At 37.9% G+C, this 25210-nt stretch overlaps 1 long non-coding RNA gene and 1 pseudogene across 3 annotated transcripts; both read left to right on the top strand.

Annotated features, from left to right (window-relative positions):
- Window positions 1-3759: 3759 nt before the first annotated feature.
- Window positions 3760-6692, top strand: LOC149212164 (uncharacterized). Of its 2 annotated transcripts, XR_016250755.1 has the most exons (3): window positions 3760-4186; window positions 4526-4600; window positions 5947-6692. It is a non-coding gene; the product is annotated as an uncharacterized LOC149212164 (long non-coding RNA). The 2 variants fall into 2 exon arrangements; XR_016250754.1 differs by lacking the exon at window positions 5947-6692 and having other exon boundaries at window positions 4526-4601.
- Window positions 6693-6992: 300 nt separating this feature from the next.
- Window positions 6993-11701, top strand: LOC149212163 (beta-galactosidase 5-like; annotated as a pseudogene). The gene is made up of 6 exons (XR_016250753.1): window positions 6993-9099; window positions 9268-9410; window positions 9846-9934; window positions 10172-10277; window positions 10379-10466; window positions 11451-11701. The product of XR_016250753.1 is annotated as a beta-galactosidase 5-like (transcript).
- The last annotated feature ends 13509 nt before the right edge of the window (window positions 11702-25210 follow it).

The following is a 25210-nucleotide window of genomic DNA, read 5'->3' as shown; positions in this document are numbered from 1 at the left end:
CATGAAACTGTTTTTCATGAATGGTCGTCGATTCAGCAACTCGCCTCACCCACATGCATGTTGTTCTATTTTTTGAATCTGTAATTCACCATTTGCATGCATTATCATCCACTTATGCTTACACTTAGTATCAGGATGCATTCACATTCACATTCCTATTCAGTTGCCTATCGGTGATTCTGGCCAACCTTGGCCCGAACTCTGCCTCACTAGACAACATTGTGCAATCCTGAGGGACAGTGACTGCTGGCCAAGAAAATTGTGGAATGTAGCCACTGAGCCTGCAGCCATTGCCAGCTAAGGTTGCACATTACGTAATTCCAACATTCAACAGCCAGAATGGACTATGCATCCCATAGTTCCAGTAGTCAGTCAGTCTCCCAGTAGCCCAGACTGCGCCTTCTGCAGTCTTGGCAGTCAGTCTCCTGACCTCCCGGCTGAAATTATGCAACCTTCATGATCAGTCAGAAAGGTATGTTGCAAGTCAGTTCTCAAGTTTATTTTGGTTTTCAACTGCTATATTTCTTTCCATGAGTGTTTCCATGTCTCCAGGTATTGCAGGTGTTCATCTGTCTCTCAACAGTGCAAGTACAATGGTTTCGAAGAGGGCAGATTTGAAGACACCATTTAGAGCACACCTGGAGATGTAGTCTATCAAATGTCTATGAGCTTGCCTACTCACGAAGATATCAAGTTGTTTGTAGACAAGGACATCAAGATATCACAACAAGTAGCATCATGAACAATAGCTGAAGGAAGCATACCGAATGCAACGAATGCAGTGAATGCAGCGAACACAATGAACGCAGCGAAAAGAACGGATGCAGTGAACGCAACGAATGCAATGAACAAAATGAATGCATCAAATGCAGCGAACACAACGAATACAATGAATGCAATGAATCCAATAGGATGGTTGTTGAAAACACAAAGGTGGAACAACATTGCAAGATCAAGCAGATCCACTGATGATGAAAGCAACTTTGGAGACTCAGGCTATGAGGTGACAGTGCGACATGAAGATCGCGTGAAGACATAGAATGTAACAAAGAAGGAGTTGCAAGTGTTGCAGTAGCAACTCAAGGAATAACATGAAGCTGCATAGACAAACGAATGAGTTTCAATAGGGATAGGAACAACAGTGGGCATGACATGAACTTAGAGATGAAATTGTGCCCGTACAAGTTAAAGATCCATCCCAGCAGCTGGCAAAGAGCATACATGGTGAGTAGTATTGTTGATCGCATGAAAGGAATTCATCAACATGTATATCATTGTGCGCATGCATGTAGTCCAACCCATTCAGCACACTCACCAAGGCAAATACAAGAAGCAAGTCCAACTGGAGCCAAACATGTACTTTGGCAAGTTGATGTGCATGGCCACCAGCACACACTTGAAGATCAGCATGATGCATCAATGTGTTTCCAGTTCAACCACACCTAAGAAGACCATGCACATGTTAGCAGACTAGTTGGATGAAGGAGCCGAACAAATGCACCAGTTGCAACGAAGGCAAGAGTTCACTTCAGCAAGATGTCACCATGAGGTGCATGCACACCATCATGGACGACCAAGAGTGACATCATCTCACCACCTTCACCATCACAAGCATGCCAAAGAGTTGGTCTCATCACAATGGACCAAGTGTCAATGATGTCTTACATGGCTTGCTCAATCCATGTTGTCTCACATGAGTACATGTGCATTGTAATGTGACATCATGTCAAGTGTAAGTCAAGTGTCAATAGTTGGATGTAACATTCATAGAGTAGATGAAGAGTCATGAGGGTAGATGAACTGTCACAAAGGGGAATGTTAAGGGTCACCCCACCCTTTGCTATAAATAGTCCCTCATAACTCATTGTATAGGCTTTTTTGGTCAGCCAAGCTTCCTTGGATTCTCCACTACATGGAGCTAGTACATATATTTGGAGGAGCAGGCGGATGTGGCTGTAACATTCCACTGTTGGAGCTAGCGGGTTTACATGGATGTATTGTAAGATTGGAACTTACACTTCTTCATATAATAAGAGCCAGCACGTTTTCATGCATATGTTGTTATTGTAGTTGGACTTTTCTGGTTACTGTACCGATGTATGTCGTTTAACTTACGTAGTTGTCTATGAACTGTTTTGTATGAAATTATATGAATCTTGTTGCAGATGTTCTATTGGTTTAAACTTCACTTTGGATTGTTGGCTGACTTTCTTTCCAGCTTGTGATGCATCTTCACTCGTGTGTTTCCTTCCCATCCCAGTACTGCTACAGGTTGCCAAGGGGTGCACTCATATCAACCCACCTGTGTTAGAACCTCTCATGCACCTTCCTTAACTGACTACAAAGGTCACACCATTGCTACCAATAGAGTTATCTTACTTCCCTCTATGCGAAATCACGGTCAAGGCATTGCTATACGACCCACTGCTAGGACTCCTACACCAAATGGTTTGAGGTCTGATTGGGACTTCTTACTGGGGATATCCCCTTACATATTGGTAGGTCCAACACTGTCAACAATTGGTTATATGCATGATTCTATGATGTGCTCGAGATGTGGCTCCTGTTCATGATTTGATAAATTATCAATGGTTAATGAATGCATGGGCTAACAAGTGTTGTTGCAACTAGCTTGAGAGGGCATAGAGCCTTCTTGGTGATTCTTAGATGAAGTTCAAAAGTATATTATCAAATATGCATTCACGACCTATAACTTTCATGTTTACCATATGTTTGACAAAATGTCTATCATGTACAAGGCATGTTCTAGTCAAGATCTTGTTCAAGTTTTGATTGTCTGTAATTGTTATCATATTAGTTATGTTTTTGGAAAGTTATAGGTAGTGGTATGTGTTGGAATAAGGAATTTCTGGGGGGGGGGGTGAATTAGTAATTGTGAGATTTTTTTCTTTTTCTATTATGCTTACAATCCCTTTTTATATTCTATTACTTTTGAGAGAATTCACTCATAGAGGGAGTGGACAAAAAGTTCAAACATACATGTTCATACATCAAACACATGAGCAACACTCACATTTGACATAAAGTTTTTCATATAGAAACCTTGAGGGAAAAAAAACACCAAATTTGTTGTTTGTTTATGATATAAATTAAGCACATACTTAATTACATATGTTACTTTGTGAGAACCCACTAACATGAGGCACTGACCCCCTTTGGTTAGCAAGCACCAACTTTCAAAGAGGCACCAACCGACTCTTGCCACTGTTCTACTATTTCATACAATTTTCAAACTGAAAACAGAGACATGCATATCAAAAGTAAAATACAAAAATGGTTGGTTGTAGACTAAACCTCTACTCTCTATCTTCTATTGTTTCATTGAATCCCTTTGGTCTCATGCAAATGTTATTTTCTTGTTTCTCATAGCAACATCTCCTCAACACTTCTCTTGTTGTTCTCCTTACAACACACTCACTCAGTATGTTGTTGTTGCTTAGACCTCTCTTTCGCTACACACAGCGCTCACTTCTAAGCTTTTCGACAATATGCTCAAATCACTCAATCAATCTACATCAAACCATGGTTTTTATTTCATAGATGCACATTACACAAAGCAGTCTCGGCAACCTGTATCATAGAAAATTTTAGGGGCGAATCTTAGCCCATGGGTGAAATTTAAGGGGTTTTAAATTTTAGAGGAACAATTTTTTTATATTACACCCGTTTTCTATAGTTAGCCCAAAAAACATTTAAAAAATAGATAATTATTATATTTTAGCCCAACAAAAATAGGCAGATAAACATTCAACCCCGGATTCCCCTAGTTTGCATGTCATATTTGCTTCCATCGCCCCCATTTCATATCAGAGTTTGTTTCTAATCGCCTCGATTTCTAGTAATGGCCCTGATTAGGAGCTATTTCACCCTGTATAATTCTAGAAATGGAGGGTAGGGTTAACTTCAGGGTAATTGACCTCTATAAGGAAGGGTTACTGACTCTTTTATTGGGTCTTCAATTTTTTGTTGTTTCCTGGAGGCAGACCTCTTGTTACTTGTACAGTAAACCCTAGACGAGCATATCCAGATTATGTAAGAAGGTTCCTATCTGTGGTGATGCTACATAGATTGAAAAATTATGTTCCTCTACTTGCATCAGAAGGGTTTATCAGACCTCAACCTGTAGTGATCTACTTGCTACACATCGCCATCAACCAGGCAGCAGGTTAGGGTTTAATACATGATAGCTGGGGTTTTTTTTATTTGTATTCATTGTTTAGTTGGTTTCTTGAAGGATTAATTGGTAGAAGAAATTCAAAGTATCGTTTGACAGTGGATTTTAGTAACAGTGTTTGTAGAATCTTATGAAATACATATCTGGGATTGTACTGCTGAAATTTGAAGCATATTTTCGATTTGAACTGTAATTATTGATTTATGTACCAAAGTGATATATGCATCAAGAAACCCAAGTAGAAAACTATGGAAAATTTTCTTAGAAAGGCTACGGGATCCGAACTCTGACTAAAGATGCCCATCCCATGATTGATTCCAACAAACGCAGCCAAAGGTGAATTTTTGTTGGGTTCGATCATTCTGCTGTGAACCCCAAGGAAGCCATTGTTTTATTTTGGTACAGGTATTTATGTCTCATTTTTTTTAGTGGACTCAATTTCAAGCATCCTTTAGGGCTAGTTTCCACATTTTGCTGAGGTAATTCTTAGTAATTCTATGCAAGATAATGGATCAGTGCAAGGAGCACTGAGTAAGCCATGTGCATCTTTTAAATCTGATGAGGACCTTAAGGCATTTAAAATTTTCTGCACCAGGATTGAAAATAGAAGCTCTCGATCCATGGTTCAATTTTTTATGTTCTCGAGATCAGAGAACTAAGATATGCATCAGTTCAATAAAATTTGTATATTGATCATCCATTTGCTAGTTTTCAAAGCCTGACATATAATTTTCTTTGATAATTTACGAGCTAAATAATCTGACAGGAAAAATTGAAATCAACAGGGCAACCAATGAAGTTATTTATTATTTATTTATTGTTTTTATTTTTATTTCATAAAATCGAATTCATTTCGTTCTCTGTAGCCCCATTACAAAGTAGTACTGCAAAGAAAATCAAATTTCTTTTGGATCAAATCTGCACTTCCATTCCGTATTCTTGATCTTGACCTCCCCATGTCACAAGAAAAATTAAAAGGGCAACCCAAGTCTCAAAATACAACTTAAAAACTCCTGCATCCTAATGCTTCCATAATAAATCTCTGTGCCAACTTTAATCATCTGTTCAGATGCCTAATTTCAATGAAAGGTTTAGCTTGTGCCTCTCAATTAGTAAATTTTCACTAATTTTTATTTCTTTGGTCCCTGAGGCATTCTTGAGCTTAGCGTCGTGATCAATTATACCATCTCCTCTATGGAAAAACTCTGATGATCCAGATAGGATAGTCTAAATGTTTTCTGAAGAAACTATAGAAAATGGAGCACTAGGCATTATGTAGTCACATAACATAACATGTCACTACATACCCTACATTGGAATATGGCATATATTTCTGTGTATTTGAGAATATCCTCACGCAACAATAAGAGCAGGTTCATATGAGAATAATATAGTGATAACTTACACTTTCCCAACTCTGCAAAGACTAAGATACTTGCTCACTTCAGGATGGAAATATTTGTGTACAAATATTCACTCTGGTAGTTCAAATATGCTTCGGAAAGAACACTCTTGTGCTTAAGTAAATCCTTGCTTTAAACCATGCATACATTTTGTATCTTGGTTTGATCCTACACTCAAGCTGATAAGAGAAATAGTGTGGAAGTGACGCAAGAGATAACAGTGGGTTAAATGTTGTAGTACAAAGAAAATCAAATTTTTTTTAGATCAAATCTACACTTTGATTCAATGTTCTTGGTTTTTGGTTGTAGTCCGATTACATAACTGTGTCAGTTCATAGAGTATTGCAGATGTGGTTGGATCTCATCAAGAAGGCGAAGGATGGAGGGTTGGACGTCATGCAGACTTATGTGTTCAGGAATATGCAGGAGCCATTGCCTGGCAATGTAAGACCTCTTTTGATACAGTTGGGCATTCTTGATATGCTAAGGTAGTATCTAGTGACCCACTTTCCATGGACTATAATGGGAAGGTGGATTGTAGTAATAATATGTTGGGAGGCTATTACTAAGATATTTCCTCAACATAACAGTGAAATGATAATCACATTGATTCATCTCCTTGCAATTTAAGTCTTCGATTGACAGGTATCTTGTGACTCACTTTCCACGCACTGTTATGGTAAGGCAGATTTTAGTAATAATGTGTTTCAAGGCTATTACCAATATATTGTCAACATGATAGTGAAATGGTAATTACATCGAGCCATTGATTTCGAGTGTAATACCTCTCATGACCTAGTTGGGCATTCCCAAAATGCTAAGGTAGAATCTGGCGAGCCACTTTCCATTAACTGTTATGGTGAGGCGAATTTTAGTAATGACGTGTTTTGCAGGCCATTACTGATATTTATTTCATAGTATAGTAGTGGAAGGGTCATCGCATTGAGCCATTGCCTTGCAATTTAAGGGCTCTCATGGTGAACCTGGGCATTCTTGAAATGTAGTATCTAGTGGTTGAATTTCGACAGATTGTTATGGTAAAGCAGATTCCAGTAATGATGTATGGGTAGACCAGTGTTGCACGAAGCGCCCCCCCCCCCGGTTCCAAGCCCCGAAGCGCGTCCCGTACGGAAGCGCCTAGGAAGCTTGGCCGGAAGCGCGCTTCCGAAATTTTTAGACGCTTCCTGGAAATTTGGCAGCGTTGGCGCTTCCGAAGCGCCGAAGCGCGCTTCGTACGGCGCTTCCCAGACGCTTCCAGAAAAGCTTCCGGAAAAGCATTTAGAAAATCGTTTTTTTTTTTCAATTTTTTTTTAAATTTTAGGTGAGTTTGCTTGTTGGGGGTGGGTCCACCTTGGGTTAGGGTGACAAATGAAAGCAAAAAAAAATATAAATATAGCAGATGCTCCCTCATGGTAATGTTAAATTCTTAAAGTAAAAGTGACATTCTCCTTTATTTTTCATTTTCATCCTTTTACTTAAATTTTTAACATTACCATGAAATGACTCAGAATGTTTGAGAGTGGTTCCAGCCTCATTGGACTTCATATGGAGAAAATAGAATTTCATATCCTATTCAAAATTCAGCAGACTTAACAGTTTTCAGGTATTAAGGATCAATGGGATTGTGGCATTTCATTAGATTATATCAAGTATGAAGGTATGCGATTAGCATTTAATCAAGAGCACCAAGCCCTATATGTACCCTGGTGTTGGTGGTGTTAATTGTTGAACTCCTTTGTCACGCGGCACACCCTTAGCAAAAAATTACCTTTCAATCAAGTCAAAATCATCGATCAAACATGTTAAGCTTTTTCTACCATATTTTAAGTCTTGAATTAGGTAGTTTGATCAAAATTGGGCAATGTTGACTAATATCCCTAGACAATCGAGGTAGAGGCAAAGGCTAGACAAGAGGAGAAGAATCTAGATTCTAGATCATTAATGTACAATGGATGTTATATCTATCTTGATTTATGCAAAAATATGCATGTTTTCATGTCTTCTACAATTAATTTGGTATTTGGAATGTTTGTTTTGAGTATAAATGCAAAAAAATATATATATATAGCAGACGCTTCCGCGGACGCTTCGCTTCCTAGATTTTTGGAAAATGACGCTTCCACGCTTCCGCTTCCGCTTCCGCTTCGCTCCCGCTTCGTGCAACATTGGGGTAGACTACTATTAAGATATTTTTAACAGTTAAATAGTAGTCACATTTCAGTTTTTTTCTTGCTTGTAGGAGAAGAGTTTTCGACAATGGTCTAAGAGCATTCTCCTTTTTCATTGAATCTTACAATCCCCATCATATGCTTGTAGAAAATTGTTATGTAAAGAGTTCATGTTCTCAGGTAAGGGTTAGAAATTGTTCTCAAACTTAAAATTTATATACCACTGATGAAATAGTTGGATTGAAACTCCTATTGTCATGTTCAAATCGTAATTTTTGAAGGCTAAGAAGTCATATTTGCGACGTTTATCCAATGCCTTCATAGTCATAATGGCTACTAGTTCGACATTAAGTTTCTCAACAGTTGCTATAAAATTTGTGTCTCATTCAGTCTGTTAGGAAAAAGGGTCATAAATGAACATTGTATAAGCTTAAATCTAGCTTGACATTGTAAATGCAAGCAACAAGGCATTGCATTTCATACATTTGTATTTGGACATTTGGATATTTCAAGGCATGACTGTCTTGTACAACTCTTTAGTTGTTCGTCTATACTTATTACCAATGATGCATCTAAAGTGTATATAATCCTTGAAAAGCTACTTTTCACAGTCTAATCAGGATAAATCTTAGTAGTGTGGTGGATTGATGATATGTCACTTTATTTTTGGGTTAAAGTTGATAGAAATGTCTGTGGGATGTGATTAAGAGTTTGTTGCAGGTTTTGAAGGTATAAATCCTTTTGATATATCTTTCGTTGTTTTCTAATTATACCTCTTGATACTGTAGTACAATTTTGATGGAAGATTAGATCTTGTGAAGTTTGTGAAGCTTTCCCAGGAGACAGGACTTTAAGTTTATCTTCGCATTGGCCCTTATGTCTGTGCAAAATGGAATTTCGGGTATATTTCCTTTTGAATGATTTTCTGCAATGTCCTCTCTACTCAAGATCTACCAGGTCTTTATAATATTGGACATGAATCTTTTGATATATCTACAGAGGCTTTCTAGTTTGGTTAAAATATGTTCCTGGCATCAGTTTCAGAACAAATAATGAGCCTTTCAAGGTTGAACTCTATGAATACCCTTCTATTTCCTTGAAATTCTAATGTTCATTTTAATGAGATGAAACACTGTGATTAGTAATTTCCTCTAAACTGTGAGTGTCAGTGAGTCACATACTTTCAAATCACATATAATTTATGTTACATTTTATGAATGTCTGTTTGGGTTTCTTACAAAATGCAATGGAAGGTTTCACAAAAAATATTGTCGACATGATGAAAAGTGAAGGGTTGTTTGAATCACAAGGTGGACCAATTATTATGACCCAGGTATACTTTGATCCCTCCTGGTAAAATGTGTTAAATTTTGATTGGTAGTCATTTGCTTGATTCATTAAATTTGCAGAAAGGAGTGATCTGGCATGGATAGTTTGAACTTTGTATATGCTCATGGTTCGAATTTTTAATATTATGACCAAGGACAAAGTATTCTTACAGGTAGAAAATGAGTATAAACCTAAAGAATGGAGTATGACTCTGTCAGAGTGCAATATATGAATTGGCCTACTCAGATGGCTGTGGGAATGGATATGGGTGTACCCTGGGTTATGTGCAAACAAGATGATGCACCAGACCCTGTGGTAAGCTCTGTTATCAATACCCACTTATATGTTTATATCATAATATCTTCATCTAGGAACTTGGTGGCCCCTGTCTCTGGATGAACTTGTCAAATTGTATTATTGTATGAAAATGTTGCATTAGTTAAATCAATAGTTAGCTTTGCATATTCACTCTGTCTAAAGAGGTCTTTGACTGATTGTTGGTGCTGCAATTCTATTAACTATTTTAGGGGAAGACCTGATCACATGTAGTTTATATTAATAAGATGTCTGTCATTTTTCATTTTGATGGATCACTACTTTTGAGTGTATTGAAAGAGGGATAGCTGCCATGTAATAGATTGTGGGGTTTTCAGGGTCCTGCATTCTGTTTTTCTTTTTCTTGTAATAATCCATGTAGTGATATCTGAGCTTCCATTGTTTTACCTTATTTCTTGTTTAATTTTGTAATAGATAAACACTTGCAATGGTTTCTATTGTGACAACTTTGTACCTAACAAGCCTTACAAGCCAACAATGTGGACAAAAGCCTGGAGTGGCTGGTACTGAGATTATTTTGAACTTTCTTTCAACTGATGGAATAACAACTTCCATTACTTCACATTCAAATAATTTTGAAATGCATGCTAAAATAAACTGACATCATGAAGATTCTACGTTTTGTAGTAAAAAAAAAATTGCAACAAATTGAAAAATGCAGATATGCAACAATGTTTATAGTCAGTGGTAAATGTAATTTGCATGTATAGTAATCTGAAACATTGTCTCTGGTTTTCTAGGTATACTGAATTTGGAGGTGTATCTCCTCATAGACCGGTGGAATATCTGGCCTTTGCAGTTGCTCACTTTTTAGTGAAGGGTGGATCTTTTGTAAACTACTACATGGTAGGATTTGCACATTAACAATTGGATCACCCTAGCATGTGACATTCATATACAAAAGTTTTGACTAAATTATGTATGATTTTGATTTGTTTCTATTGCAGTACCATGGAGGAACAAATTTTGGTTGTACAACAAGAGGGCCTTTCATTGCAACCTCTTATGACTATGATGCACCCATAGATGAATATGGTATGTTATATCTTGGATGTGATATATTTTCTGTAATTTTCGCTTGAATTTGTCTCACAGTATTGCAAAGTTGAGAGAAGTGTTTTCATAAGTTGAATTTCATCCGTGTGCAATTTATCAGGCTATCTATTTATTTGTCAAGGGAATTGACCTAATATTGGCTTGCAACCATATGCATCAAACTGACCAACACCATATATCCCATCCCCAACTACAGTTTTGTGCACTTCTGTAAAGCCATTTTCACTATAAGCATTCTTCTATGAAGCCTTAAACTAGGTTATATGCTGTGACCCGGTTCTCCTATCCAGAAAACCAGGAGAACATAAGGGTTTGATTTTATGGTGATTCATGTTTGTCTCTTGGTTTTTCACATGAAACATAAGCTATTGTCATGGCTTAGGGACCCATGGAAAACTCAGTAAAAACAGGAGTCACCACCTTTGACCCATCTACTGGGGTACAAGAATTTCCATGTGAAGAAACATCTAAATGAGTTCTAGAGTCCACATCAAACTGAGCAGAAGTTGAAGTCACCAACTTGGCACCATCACCATGAAGATAAGAGTCTTTCAGTGAGGAACATTCTCCACTTGATGTAAATGAATGATTCTTATCATCTTGAGATGAAATAGAACCAGTCATAGCTTGCATCCTTGTACACGATGGGCATCCAACATACAAGTATGGTTGATTCTGATTATGGTTCATATTTTCACATCCCTGCCTTGCCCTGCCCTGCCCTGTGTGTAAGCATTAATCCTTGCCTTGTGAGGTGAATGTAATTTACTTCAACTACTTGTGCAGTGTAGGAGAGATGGATGATTTAATTGCAAAATTTTACCCACTAAAATGTTTTTCTTAGTTTTACTAATTCTCTCTCAGGAGTCAGCACTTGTATTATTATGTTTCATAGTGAACTTAGGAGGACCTTGAGTCCCTCCATAATACAATGGCTAATGTATTCTTTTCCGTGTCTTGTAGCATTCAAGTGATGTCATCTACAATGGAAACTGTCCCGTGGTTGAAAATAGTGAGCAAACTTCCATAGCATCATGTCCTGGGGATATGCAAACTGATGTGCAATCCCAAGAGCAACCTGAAGAAGAAGTAAACAAGCAGAGAAGACCATGTGGCTTGATAGGAACGAGGGTAACACAGAGAAATCAAGAATGCTCAAATTTCCTTAATGCTAGGCGAGTTGTCAAAGATTCAAGACAGTCCAAGTTTTTTAATCGTGGAAATGGATTAAAGAATGTTGAAGCCCTGTCTCTGAGAAGGAATTCTCCTGCCCATCCTTTGAAAGGAGTCAAAAGACCGTATGTCCATGATGACAGAAGAGATGGAACATTCAGTGGCATTCAAAATGGAAAATGTGATGATGTCAAAATGTTCAAGCGTGGAGATTCAACAGAAGCCATGGAGCAAAGGATAAAAACACATGAGATTGAGTTACTGGTATATCGTTCTGTGTTAAAGGCCTTTTATGCTCAGAATCCAAGTTCCTTAAGCTTGGAATATCATTGTTTGCTGTCCAACCTCCGTACTCAATTGCACATTACTAGCGATGAAAATACATCCGAGTTGAAAAGAGTCACTTCTCAGTCCTAATGTCAGATGTTCGCATCTTGTAAAAATATATTTTATGGATATATCAACAACAGGGAGCCAAAACATTCTTAGGGCTCCAGTCAAAGCAGTTGACCTTTCAAACTATTGGTTAATAATAAAGCTGAGTACATTCAGAGAATTGGACTCTGAATCTGAAGCTTTTGTTTGGCCTTTTATTTGACATGATTTCAAGATGTCAATAATTCAGTCGAATTTCTTGCTGTTGCTTAAAGAGTGGAGTGGAGATGCACATTTTCACTTGAAGTATACCAAGAAAATTAAGTCATATCTCCAGCATAAAAATATATCCATTCTTTGGAAATTTTTTTTAGAGGTTTAGAATGTCAAAAGTGAGGGCAGTTAGCAGAAAATGCCTGAAGAAACATGTGAAGAATGAATGTAATTTTGTAACTTTTTCAAAGAAGTAATAAAATTACTATTTTCTTTTCTGAGAAAAAAAGGTAGAGTAATGATGTACATTCTCATGACTTAACTTGGAGTACACCAAGAAAATTAATTTGGAAGTTAGACCTAAGCAAGAGGTCAAAGTATGGGCAATGTTTATGACCTTAATTAGGCTTTGGTTGAATTGGATAGGATAAAGTATGTTAACTCACTCAATAATCCATGAAAATATGATTCGATTGTTGTTTGTGTCAAAAATATATAATTTTAATAGAGAATTGAAATTTATAAACTTCATTGAAACTTTATATTGCTAATATTGAAAATATAAAATATGCAGGAAGCATCTAACTTCATTTACAGTGAGCCAAAACCCTATCAAACAAAGCTCTGGTTTCTTTGGTCCACATTCCTAATTACCTTTAACTTTAAATTTATTTTCCTGGCCATGGAGTGTTGTCATTGAAAAATATAAACTTAGAATTAAGTCCAATGTTCAGTTATTGCATACCTGATTTGCTTCTTTTGACAGGCTTCGTTCTTGATTCTGAAATAACTACTTTTGGTTTCTACTTCTTGTACTGTGTGACGGAAAGGGAAAGCCATGAACAGTCAAGTTTTTTTTTTTTCCTTATTATCTTAAATAAATTTGAAGATCCCTATACTAAACAGTGCAAACTTTAGGCAAGTCAAATGCATGTGGACTCTGGAGTCCAATCTATCTGATGCAAGTTTATTGGGAGAATTAAGAGAGTTGCTTTCTAAACCTTTTGAAGCTCTAACAGCCAATTGATTTTTTCCATTTAGAAGCTGTAAAACCAAATAATATTAGAACCTTTTGAAGCTCTAACAGCCAATTGTTCAGTAATAGACTTTCTGTAAAACCAAAGTCTTTATCATTGTTGAGAATTATTAGTTTTGTTGTTGATGACTGAGCAGAAATGCATGGCATGCCATGATGAGAATCATTCCTAATCGCTTTCTTGGAAGAAGAACCCACCTGTTTATGAGGTTCATCCCCTGCATCATTGTCTTTCTCCATCATACCAGCTTCATAAATATTGTCAATCTTTCTAGCTTGACCATATGGATCCCTATAGTTTAGATTCCAGAATAGTTCCATGTTGATGTTTGTATGTAACTGTAGGCAGGAAGGCAGGCATGAACAGATGAATTTTGAGAAGCTTCACCATTGTCACAATAAAATGGTGATATATTCATAGTAGGTGGAATATGTTGTGAAGAATTATCCACAATTCCATTTATAGCATAATTGTTAAGAAAACCATGAAAGTTGTCACTGGAATTTTCAGCTGAATGTTGTGTTACTTCATAGCCACAATCCATATTTTTTGGGCCAACTACATCTAACACAATTAGGTATGGTATAAATCCTGCTTGTATCACTTTCAGTCAAATCACTGGTCCTCAGGGTATCTAAATATGAATGATTTGAGGCTGAGCAACTGCAATCTCCATTATCTAACCAAGCCTGCCAATGGATCGAATGAGATGGCTCTTTCATTTATATTGTTCATAGGCAGGCTCTACTTCATTGCCACAAGAAAAGGGCAGGAAGAACTCCTGTTCAAGCATGTGTTCAGTGGCTTAGGTTGAGAAAGGGGGGAATGAACTGTATTCGGGCTCCTTTCTCCAGCTTTTGTCGATGACTCTTCTGAGAAACTTGAATTACTAGTTCACAATATTGATACTTCGGATGCCACATTTTGGAAGTGAACCATAATAAATCAAAATGCAACACAAAATTAACTTGTAGTGGTTCACCAAAAAATGTATCTATCCAGCCAGTTGAGATGAAGAAGGTTCAACAACTTGAAGTTGATGTAACGTATAATTTTCCCATAGTTGAAAGGCCATTGGATCTTTTGTGTTCTACACCATGCGTGAGAAGTTTGGGTCATACACAAGAATCACTGGAAAGCTATTGAAAAAGTGATACTGGTTTACACAATACATCTGGGCCCATTTTAGAAGCAGATGGTACAGTGGTTGACATCATAAGATGCATTGAGGATGATGTAAGATTTGATTCTGCTGAGCAGGCTACTGAGTGTTCAAGTTCTTTTGGAGAGACTGACATTGATGATGATCATAAGGAAACATGTGGTTCAGGTCAATCAAAACCTCAGAATGTACCTGCACCTGTTATGGAGGACCGGGATCATGTGTCTACAAATAGGTGTGCATCTGATCTAGTGATAACTTTTTAATTCAATTGTATTAATTCATTTGTCAAACTTACCTTTGTACTTCTGAGTCTTATCGGGATTCCTTTTTAGTGGATTGATTTATCAAATGAGATTCTATATTTATCAAGCAAATTTTGTTAATGCATTTGCATCATATGTTGTTTGAAAGATATACATGTATGTGCTCAAACTTATTTGAGTCTATGTTTTGCATATGAGGATTTCCCAGCTATTACTATTCTCATTGCCATTTGAAATGCCCATTGAATCAAGAGAGTATTTGATTATTTCTATTTTTATGTTGTGTATGTAATTATAGAGTGGAAAGCTAGCTGATTTGGTAACTTTATCTAAACTAAAGTTATCAGGTCAGTTTTTCATGATTATTGTGTTGTCAAGATCAATTATCATCCTTTCCAATTATCCGTTAATAATGTGAATAAGCTTTAATGGTTAGTCAGGGTGGTTCCAGACTTCTAAATATCGTACATTCCACGTCACAACTACTCAAAGATAAGCTTTAATGGTTAGTCAGGGTGGTTCCAGACTTCTAAATATCGTACATGCCATGTCACAACTACTCAAAGATCCTGTAGCTAAATCCAACTCATGCATATTTCTTAGCTCATCACTGCTTGTAAGGTTCCCCAAAAATTTAATATTTTCAATGGTAGTGTCTTGTCCATTACCAAGGTTCCACCACTTCAAAGGAGGGACTTGATAAATATCCATCTTGCCTATAGGATGTAAAATGAGATTGATTGTAAACAAGAGATGTATGGTGATTAAAATCATATTTTGCCATTTTTTAATTGTTAAGGTAGGGCTATCAACAACAGTTACGGGGGCTCGAAAAATTACTGTCACAAGGGGGAACAAGTTGTAATCTTAAATCAAAACAAATAATTAGAACCTTAAAATCACACAACTATCATAAATTGCTACAAGGTAATAAAGAAAACAAAGTATTATTATCTGTGCCAATAATGTGATATCCAACAAAATCAAATCTGAAAAAAAAAATAAACAAGAAAAATAAGTTAAAAAATCAGATTCCGGAACCACCAAACCATATGGAAATTTTTGTGTGGAATGCAATGAAAATATTAGACCAAATCTGAAAAACAATCAACAAGAACAATAAGTTAAAAAATCAAATTCAGAACCACCAAACCATATGGAAATTTTTTTGTGGAATGCAAGGAAAATATTAAACCAGTCAAGAAGTAAAATGCCATTTTTTTAAAAGAAAATATTTATAACATTACCATGCAGGAATTCAATTTCAATTTCAGAAGGGAGAGACACATCCCTTCTTTCATATATTATGAAACAACATGCATAGACTCACCTACTGTATAGAAGCATATAAGCTCCTTCAGGCAATACATCTATTAGATCAACTCTTTTAACTTGTAAACAAAATAGTTCCATAACTACTAAATTAAGTTTCAGACTACAACAAAGTTACTCTTAACCTATAAACAAAATAGTTCCGTAAGTATTGAATTAAGTCTCAAACTACAACAAAGACAACTTTGCTGCATTAAGGTATATTAAGGTACACAATGGATAAAAACTATAATCTTCGTAGGATCTATGGTTGATCATAAAAGTTTACTTACTTTGAAGTAATCTATTCTATACCATGATCCATGCCGGTCTTTTACATAATAGACACAATGCCTAATAAAGGAGGCATTTCGCATCTCGACATGCACAACAACAACATAAAGCTTGTATATATGTAAACCATTTCCTTTATTTCATCATCCACCTTATTTGTATCATAAAAGTACATATTCTATTCTCACATGATACTTTAGGTATGGTCCAAGAGTTAATTCACTTTGAATCTTATGCGAGAACTTAAAAGGAAAAACTTTTTTAAGATGCCTAAATAAAAAGTTAATTGTAATCTTCTAAATTAGAGCTTAGTTCTTATAGTACACTAACTTTATCTGATTCTCAAACTATCACTTACACTACAACTTCTCATTAATTTTAATTATTATAGTACTTTTGATGGTCTGAATAGTCTAAAGAGACCTCCCATTGTTTCTAGGAAAACTAGTGATTTTTCGATCGACTAGCCCTCTAGGATTGGCAGCTACCCTAGAAATAAATAGTTTAAAGCAATTTGCAATTTCCTCTATGTATGATAGATAAGAGAGAGGCAAAGGAACCAACCTGGATCTTCCGCTTAACTCCCTACTTGATCTCTATCCCCCTTGACAGAGCTTGCACCTCTTCTCCTACTTATCCGCTTAGAGAATACATGTAGAAACAAAGTAACAAAACACCATCAAAGCATCTTGATCTATTATATCATAAGCATTGTAGAATCAGAAATACAATGAACATACAATAGCATTCACAAATAATAACATTCACAAATACACAATTGTATGGAGGAAAACTCAAAGAACTTTATTAAAATAGAAAGGAGAATTACAACCTAGCTGTTTGATCCAGCATCATCCTCCCAACATCAAAGCCCTCTTCACCTCATGAAGAGCAAGATCACCCAATAATACAATGCTCTTTCTCAGACATAAACTATCAGCACTTCCTTACAAATTACAAAATTCCAGCCTCTAGATCTCTCAAATGAGGGATCCATTTATAGATATATGCAAGGGTGTGAGTCATCTCTGGGTTTTTGATTAGTGTCATTCCACTTGTTGTTTTTGGTTCCACTTGGAGATTTCTTGGATCTATTACTCATCCCTGGGCGAATTCAAAGAAGCAAGTGTCATAGGAGAAGTTTCTAGAAGATTCCATGAGCATCCACTTAGCAAACTGTGTCGGACATTTGTCCATTCTTGCTCATCGCACCCCACAGAAGACCTCTTCAGTATGCATCGCACCTGGCTAGTGTAGAAGTCAGTATGCATCGCACCCTGATAGTGGAGCTTTCAGTGTGGTCTAGTTTAGGCCAGTTCTGGATGGTTTTTCAAGTGGAACTTTTGCGGAATGATGTAATCAGTTGACCATGATCTTTTAGGGTATGAAACAATACTTTTAGGGGTTAAAAAGCCTTATTTTATCAACATATAAGATTGGGGTTGAAGTGCCCAAATATGTCTATAACAGTTGCCCCCTAAAGCATGAAGTTGTAAATCTTTGATGTCGGGTGAAATGCTTTAACATGAGGATCCGAGGTTTCGACATTGGAAGGTGACCTATATAAGATACATTACATTACATTATCATCATATAATTATCATGATCTAACTGAGGCGGGCATTCCCATGCTCATCTTTATAAATACATTTCATATGCATCGAATAGATAATCGTCTACAGTTGCATATTGGTGATTTTTCATATGTAGGGTCATCGTCCCTAGCTTGGATGACCATCTGTGCAGCTTCTATGTACATTTGATGTCTTTATATTCCTGAATATATCACAGCCCGGATGGATGAAACTAGATCCAGGGTCTTCAAACTTGTTCAATCTTCGCCTGATGTACAAGTCGATCCATGTGAAAAGATGTTATGAAGTTGAACATGGAAAGGCATCGCCTGATTACCAGCCAATAATGTGAGTTGTTAATAGGCGCGAGAGGAATCATCGATAATGATAATGACCCTCAAGGTACTATAGTACAATTCATGTGGTGTGAATATATGATCCGATGTCAAACACCACACAAAATCTTTCGGTCGAAGGTCATTGATGTCGACCTATTGCTGGAAGTGAGAAACTTGCCATTAAGGCATGCAAGCTTCAAAGCACTGAAAGGTTGTTTCTAAGTCAACTTTTTGGATAATGAGCTAATGCCGACAAGAAGTGACCCATCGTATGAGGGCCTTAATGTATCCCACATCTATGACCCGAAACGAGGCAAATGATTTTCTGGAGGTGAAAACGATCGATGACACAAGGTTCAGGAATGGCGGTCATGAAAAATGGAGGTTGAATGTATTGCAGTGGATGTGGCATTAACTGGATGGTGAATTCTCAACTGAATGACTTCTCTTGAACATATCGGCGAAACTAAGATGGATTGGTAGTGTTAACCCCAAAAATGGATGGTGTGAAAGACCAAAGGTGAAATGACTGATGAACGGAATAACCCAATCCGACTCAATCATGGTGATGGAGTGAAAGTGTCATGTTCAAGAGCGACCTGCTACCATAAAATTCTTCAAGTTTTCTTCCCTTTTTCCCCAGTGATTGCTGACCAGTACCTCTTTATTTTTGTCAAGCCTGAGGAGGATAACATATGCTTGTTCTATAATTTTCCCTTCGGGCAAACTTGTCGTTATGTACTTAGTGAGTCTAGCGATAGTGAAACTCGTTCTTGTCTTGGTGGACAAGTTTGTCGCTATTGTTTTAACAAGTTTAATGACAAGGGTAACTCGGTCCTTTTCATGTTTAGAGAGTTTGAAAAGGGGCAAAAAGGAAACTCCAGTGGTTCTTTTTCGTAGGATAAATCTCTTTGGTCCGAAAAAGAATAAAATAATACAAAAGGGATGACTTTTCAATCACTTTAGCGAGCCGAAAAAGACAAGTGCTCGAACTTTTTCGTGAGATAATCCCTCAGGTCCGAAAAAGATTAAAATATACAGGAGGGATGGCATTTCTGACCACTTTAATGAGCTGAAAGGCCAATTGCTCGACAATCTTTTCATATTTAACGAGTCTGAAAAGGGTTTAAAGAGGACTCATTTTTTAGGAACAAGTGGTGTTTAGGGTAGAAACTGGTTCCGGGTAGGTTTGGAACTTCTCAAAACATGGTGATGTGAAGAGGTTGGCTAACAAGACCACTCATCGCAGATGTTCCTCAAAAGGGTAAACAATCAAGTGGAAGCATATGATCGGCCAAAAGAATGGAGGTGATGGTAGGAACACAACCATGGCTCAAAAGGATGATGTAATGGCAATCACAAAGGTTATTTACCGAAGGTAGGTTCATTTTTTAACGAGCTTGAACTCTGGGGGAACATATGCTCTGTGTGGGTGTGGGTTCATTTTTTAACGAGCTTGAACCTTGTGGAAACTATGCTTAGTGTGGGTGCGGGTTCACTTTTTAACGAGCTTGAACCTTGCGGTAACTATGCTCAGCTTTTAGTTTTTCTTTTTTACGCAAGCTAGAAATGAAAAAACTAAAAAGATTGAAAAAAACTAAAAAGCTAAGGAACTACTGAGGTTAGGTAGGATGGTTTCATCAACAGTTAGACAAAACACTTCCTTTGCCTCGTCCGCAGCGCAAACAAAGGTGAATGGTGTGTTGGACCAATCACCTAACCTAAGGAGTTAAAAAAATTAAAAAACTAAAAAGCTAAAAAGCTAAAAAGCTAACAAAACTAGGAAATGAAATTGGTCATTTTTAGCTTGCATAAAAAGGTTTGCATGCCCCTAGCATGATGAAAAGGAGAGTCTCTAGTAACCATATGGAAACTTACCGTGGTTATGCAGGATGGTTTCGTCCGTGAAACAAACAAAACACTTCCTGCACTTGTGAACGGTGTCTTAGACCAATCACATAACCTACAGGGAAATTTATCTTTTTAGCCGGGTTCGTCTGCCAAATAGACAAGGGTGCATGCCCCCTAAGCTTCGTTACATTCACCAGTCTACTCGCGATAATTAGGTGGACAGAATGAAGGTTGAAGGACACCGTGGATATAAAAGGATCATTTAGGAATGATGGTTGACTTGGAGCTATGCTTGAACCGGGAAATGAAAGCTGGTCAATGGTGACAATTTTGCCTTCATGCGGGAAACACATCACTCGAAAGAGTGTTGAAACAATAGCTTTCATGTTATAAACATAGTCACATCCAAGGAGTAGATTGTAATCTAACAGTCCTGGGACTACCATCACATTCAGGTGAACATTTTTCCTTCCCAAAGTTATTGGTAACTTAGGAAGGATCCCTAACGGTCGATTGGTTCCTTTGTTAAAGCCTGACAAATTCTATGTAACAGGCATAAGCGATGGTGAACCAAGCGCTTTCCAAGCAGTTGAGGAAAGGATACTCACTGACGCACCCTCATCTATGATAGTGCCTGACACGATCATTTTGTAAACTTGTACTATGATCCGAAAAGGTACATAAGAAGGAAGGCGAGATCTCGCTAGTCGATTCCAATCAAAGGAAGTGACTAGACTGCTTGGAGGGGGTACCAAATAAACGGTTGAATTAACCCCTTGAGTAGTGGGAACTGGGGGATTCTCTTCTTGTTGTGAAGGAACAGGTGGATTGCCCCCAAGTTCATCAGACTCTGAAGTAACAAAAAGAATTTGAACAGTATCGTTCTCACTCTCTTCGGGAAGGATATGATCTTCTGAAGGTAAAACTGGGTCGACTGCCATCTCGACCTGTTGACTTTGGTCCGGTATGGACTCAGAAGATTCACTTTCAGCGATAGGTGTTTCGACTGACGGTTCAATTAAGTCAGTCAGTTTTTTAACTAGTAAAGGACTTTGGGAGAGTTTCCTGTATCCAACTGGAAATCTCTGCGATGAAGCAGGACGGTTACGCAAGACTCTTTTGGCCTCACCCAAAAAAGGACAACGGGGAAGGGTATGGTTCCCTTCACATAACTCACATGGAACTTTGAATTTTCCTTTCTGTCCATGAACTTCATTATCACTAGCTGATGGTGTGCTGTCAACATGATCACCAAAGGTTGATGACACCAGTGTAGGAATTTACAGGGTAAGTTCCTCAGAAAGAACACCAAAAGGACACCGCTCACAACCAGATCACAGATCAATACACTAGTATTTTTGACGTGGTTAAAACCCTCAAAGAGGGAAACAGTCCACGGCCTGTCCCAACATGGGTACTACAGGCAATTTATTAATCAAAGAATGAAAATTTACATAAGCTTCTCTCATGCACGGATTACCCGAACAATGACCCTCCATGCGCTTTAAATAGAACTCATGGACCAATCGGGTGTCAAGCCACGGATCAAGTGTCGGTAATACCGAGGAGAGAATGAACCGTCGGATCACTACATATCGTGACCGTCAGATTGTAAGTTACAAAATGTACAACGGTAAAGAAACACACTTTACCTAACTCTATACCTAACTCTACACTAGACCAAGTTGAACTTAACTATATCCTATGTGTCGGAATATCCTAACATCCCCCCTTAAGAACAACTTTGGATAGGATTGAAGGATTTACAAATATGACACAATAGGAGAAGGAAGGAGGCACTAGAGCCTATCCCCCCTTAGTGACAACTTCCTGAACTCCAAGCATATATCGAAGTTTAGTGAACTTCGCCTCTGTGAGAGCCTTTGTGAAGATGTCTGCAACCTGATCATCTGTTGGACAATATTGCACTTCAAGAACATGGTCATGAATGAGCTTTCTGATGAAGTGCATGTGTAGTTCAATGTGTTTGCGCGCTGATGCTGGACTGGATCTTTGCATAGCTGAATGGCACTTTGATTATCACACCAAAGTGTGGTTGGATGCTGCTGCTCAAAGCCAAACTCTGATAGGATCTGACGAAGCCACAAGGCTTCCTTACTAGCTTCCACGGCACCACGATACTCTGCTTCTGCTGACGAAAGAGAAATGGCAGCCTGTTTCTTACAAGCCCATGTAATAGGTCCTGAACCAAGAGTGAAGACATAACCAGCAGTAGACTTCCGATCATCAGGGTCACCAGCCCAATCAGAATCAGTGAAACCAACTAATAGAGGAGCTGCTTTGGCACTGTAATGAATCCCAAACTGTACTGTACCTCGAACATAACGAAGTATTCTTTTAGCTGCTTTCCAATGACTTTCACGGGGGTTTTGCATAAAACGAGCAACAAGGCCAACAACAAAGGAAAGGTCAGGACGAGTATGGGTTAAATACAAGAGTTTTCCTACAAGTTGACGGTATAAGGTAGCATCAACTTCAGGAGAAGTACAAGAGACTGAAAGTTTGACTCCAGACTGAAAGGGAGAAGGGGCTGGCTTACAGTCTTCCATGTGAAAATGACGAAGAATATCACAAGCATACTTGGACTGGGAAAGGAAAATACCCTCCTTGGATTGCAAGACTTGAAGACCGAGAAAATAGTGTAAGTGTCCTAAGTCTGTCATTTCAAATTTCTTTTTAAGGCTGGACTTCACATGGTTTATAAGGTTGGGATCACTACCAGTAAGAATAAGATCATCAACATAAAGAACAAGGATGATAAGAGAGTTGCCCACTTTCTTGGTGTAGACAGTATTGTCAGAATGACACCTAGAAAAGCCAGATTCTAAAAGAAAGCTATCCATTTTGGCATACCAAGCCCGAGGAGCTTGCTTGAGACCATAAAGGGATTTCTTAAGTCGACAAACAAGGCTGGAGTCTGTTTGTATGAAGCCAATGGGTTGTTCCATATAGATTTCTTCCTGCAAGTCCCCATGCAAGAAGGCAGATTTAACATCCATCTGATGGACTTCCCATTTTAAAGAGGCAGCAAGGGAAAGAACAAGGCGGATAGAGTTCATTTTGGCAACAGGGGAGAAGGTTTCAGTGTAGTCAATGCCTTCAACCTGTGAAAAGCCCTTAGCAACGAGACGAGCTTTATGTTTATCAACTTTCCCATCTGGTCCATACTTGGTTCTGTAAACCCATTTACATCTAACAAGTTTGCGTCCCTTTGGTAGAGGAACAAGATCCCATGTATCATTTGTCATCAATGAATGATATTCTTCATTCATAGCTGCTTCCCAATGTGGATGGCCTGAAGCTTCTGCAAAAGTGTCAGGATCATGATTTACTGGAGCTTGAGCCAGTAAAGAAGAGGCTCTTTCAAACTGAGAACGTGTACGTCGCTGATCTGTAGGATCACCGGCAAGATCACCTGCTGCATCCCGAGTAGCACGGACCCATCTTGGAAGTTGAGGATCCTGAGAAGGTGGGGGAGGATTATCATCCTCGCTTTCATCATCTGAAGAAGAAATGTTTTCAAAAGTAGAAGAGATAGGAAGAGGTGGCACATCCGCCGGACTAGGCTCGCAGGCCGATTTATTTTCATCAAATTTTACATCTCTTCTAATGATAACATTTTTGGACTTAAATGGAATAAGTCTATAACCTTTTACATCTTCAGAATATCCAACAAAAGTACATTTCTCACTCTTAGGTTCTAAAGCTTTATGCTTTTCATCTGGAATATGGGCCCATGCTTCACTTCCAAACACACGAAAGTGACTTACATCTGGTTTAATGGAACTCCAAGCTTCTTCTGGAGTGATATTCTCTAGAACCTTAGTAGGAGTGCGATTGATTATATAATTTTCACAATTAATTGCTTCGGCCCAAAAACTAAGACTGAGTCCTTTAGATTGCAGCATACAATTAGCCATTTCCTTTAAGGTGCGATTTTTCCTTTCAGCTACACCATTTTGTTGTGGAGTGTATGGAACAGTATGTTGCATTTGAATTCCATTTTCGGTGCAAAAGTTGATGAATGTGTTTTTAACATATTCTCCACCATTATCAGTTCTTAGCTTAAGAATTTGATGTCCAGATTGTTTTTCAACAAAGGCTTTGAAGGCCAAAAATGTGTTAAATACTTCGCTCTTGAGTTTTAAGAAGTATACCCAAGTGCGTCTGGAGAAATCATCAATGAAAGTTAAGAAGTACTTGCAGCCAGAGAATGAAGCAACAGGAAGAGGACCACATAAATCACTGTGCACAAGCTGTAAAGGGGCTGAGGCGTGCCAAGAGGCACGTTTGTCAAAACTGTCCCGATGATGTTTTCCGAGTACACATCCGGAACAAACACCATCTCTGCAAGATACCATAGGAAGACCTGTCACCATATTTTCTTTACATAGATGCTGAAGGGAGCGATAGTTTAAGTGACCAAATCGCTCATGCCAAAGTTTGCTCACTTCATCATTATGAGCAACAAATACTGAGGGAAGATTTGATGACCCAAAGTTGTGAAACTTATACAACCTTGTGGAATCATCAGCAAGACCAGTAGCTAGAATCTGTTTAGGATCTTTTAGATCCTTGATTACAACATCATGAGGTGAAAATTCAACAATTTTACCTTCACCTGAATGAGTTATCTGATAGACAGATAGAAGGTTGCAGGATAAGGTTGGAACACATAATACATCATTAAACTGACCATTGTCTAGATGAACAGTTCCAGTCCCTACAACATTAAGAGATTTATCATCACCAACATATATATTTTTGGTGTTACAATCATTTAAAGAAGAAAACATGGCTTGGTTTTTGGCCATGTGATAAGAGGCTCCAGAATCAATGAGCCACTCATGAGAATGAGAAGAAGAAGAAGATACATTTAATGCATAACCAGACTGAGATGATTGACAACGACATGCAGAAAGTGCCATTCCGGAAGTTGAAGTTGAAGTAGACTCCACATGGATGTTATGTTTCTTCATTGCGGCTTCCAAGGCTTCCATCTTCTTAAAGCATTTAGATTCTAAGTGGCCATCTCGATTACAAAAGTTACAATGTCTATCAGTCTTCTTCCATTTGTTTTTATTGGTCTTATCATTTGGCTGAAATGA

Source organism: Pinus tabuliformis, chromosome 1_1, assembly GCF_031772625.1.
Source record: "Pinus tabuliformis cultivar Carrire ecotype Pingquan chromosome 1_1, CPIR1, whole genome shotgun sequence".
Classification (NCBI taxonomy): Eukaryota; Viridiplantae; Streptophyta; class Pinopsida; order Pinales; family Pinaceae; genus Pinus; species Pinus tabuliformis.
Note: the sequence above shows the minus strand (reverse complement) of the source record. Positions and strands in the feature narration are given on the sequence as shown.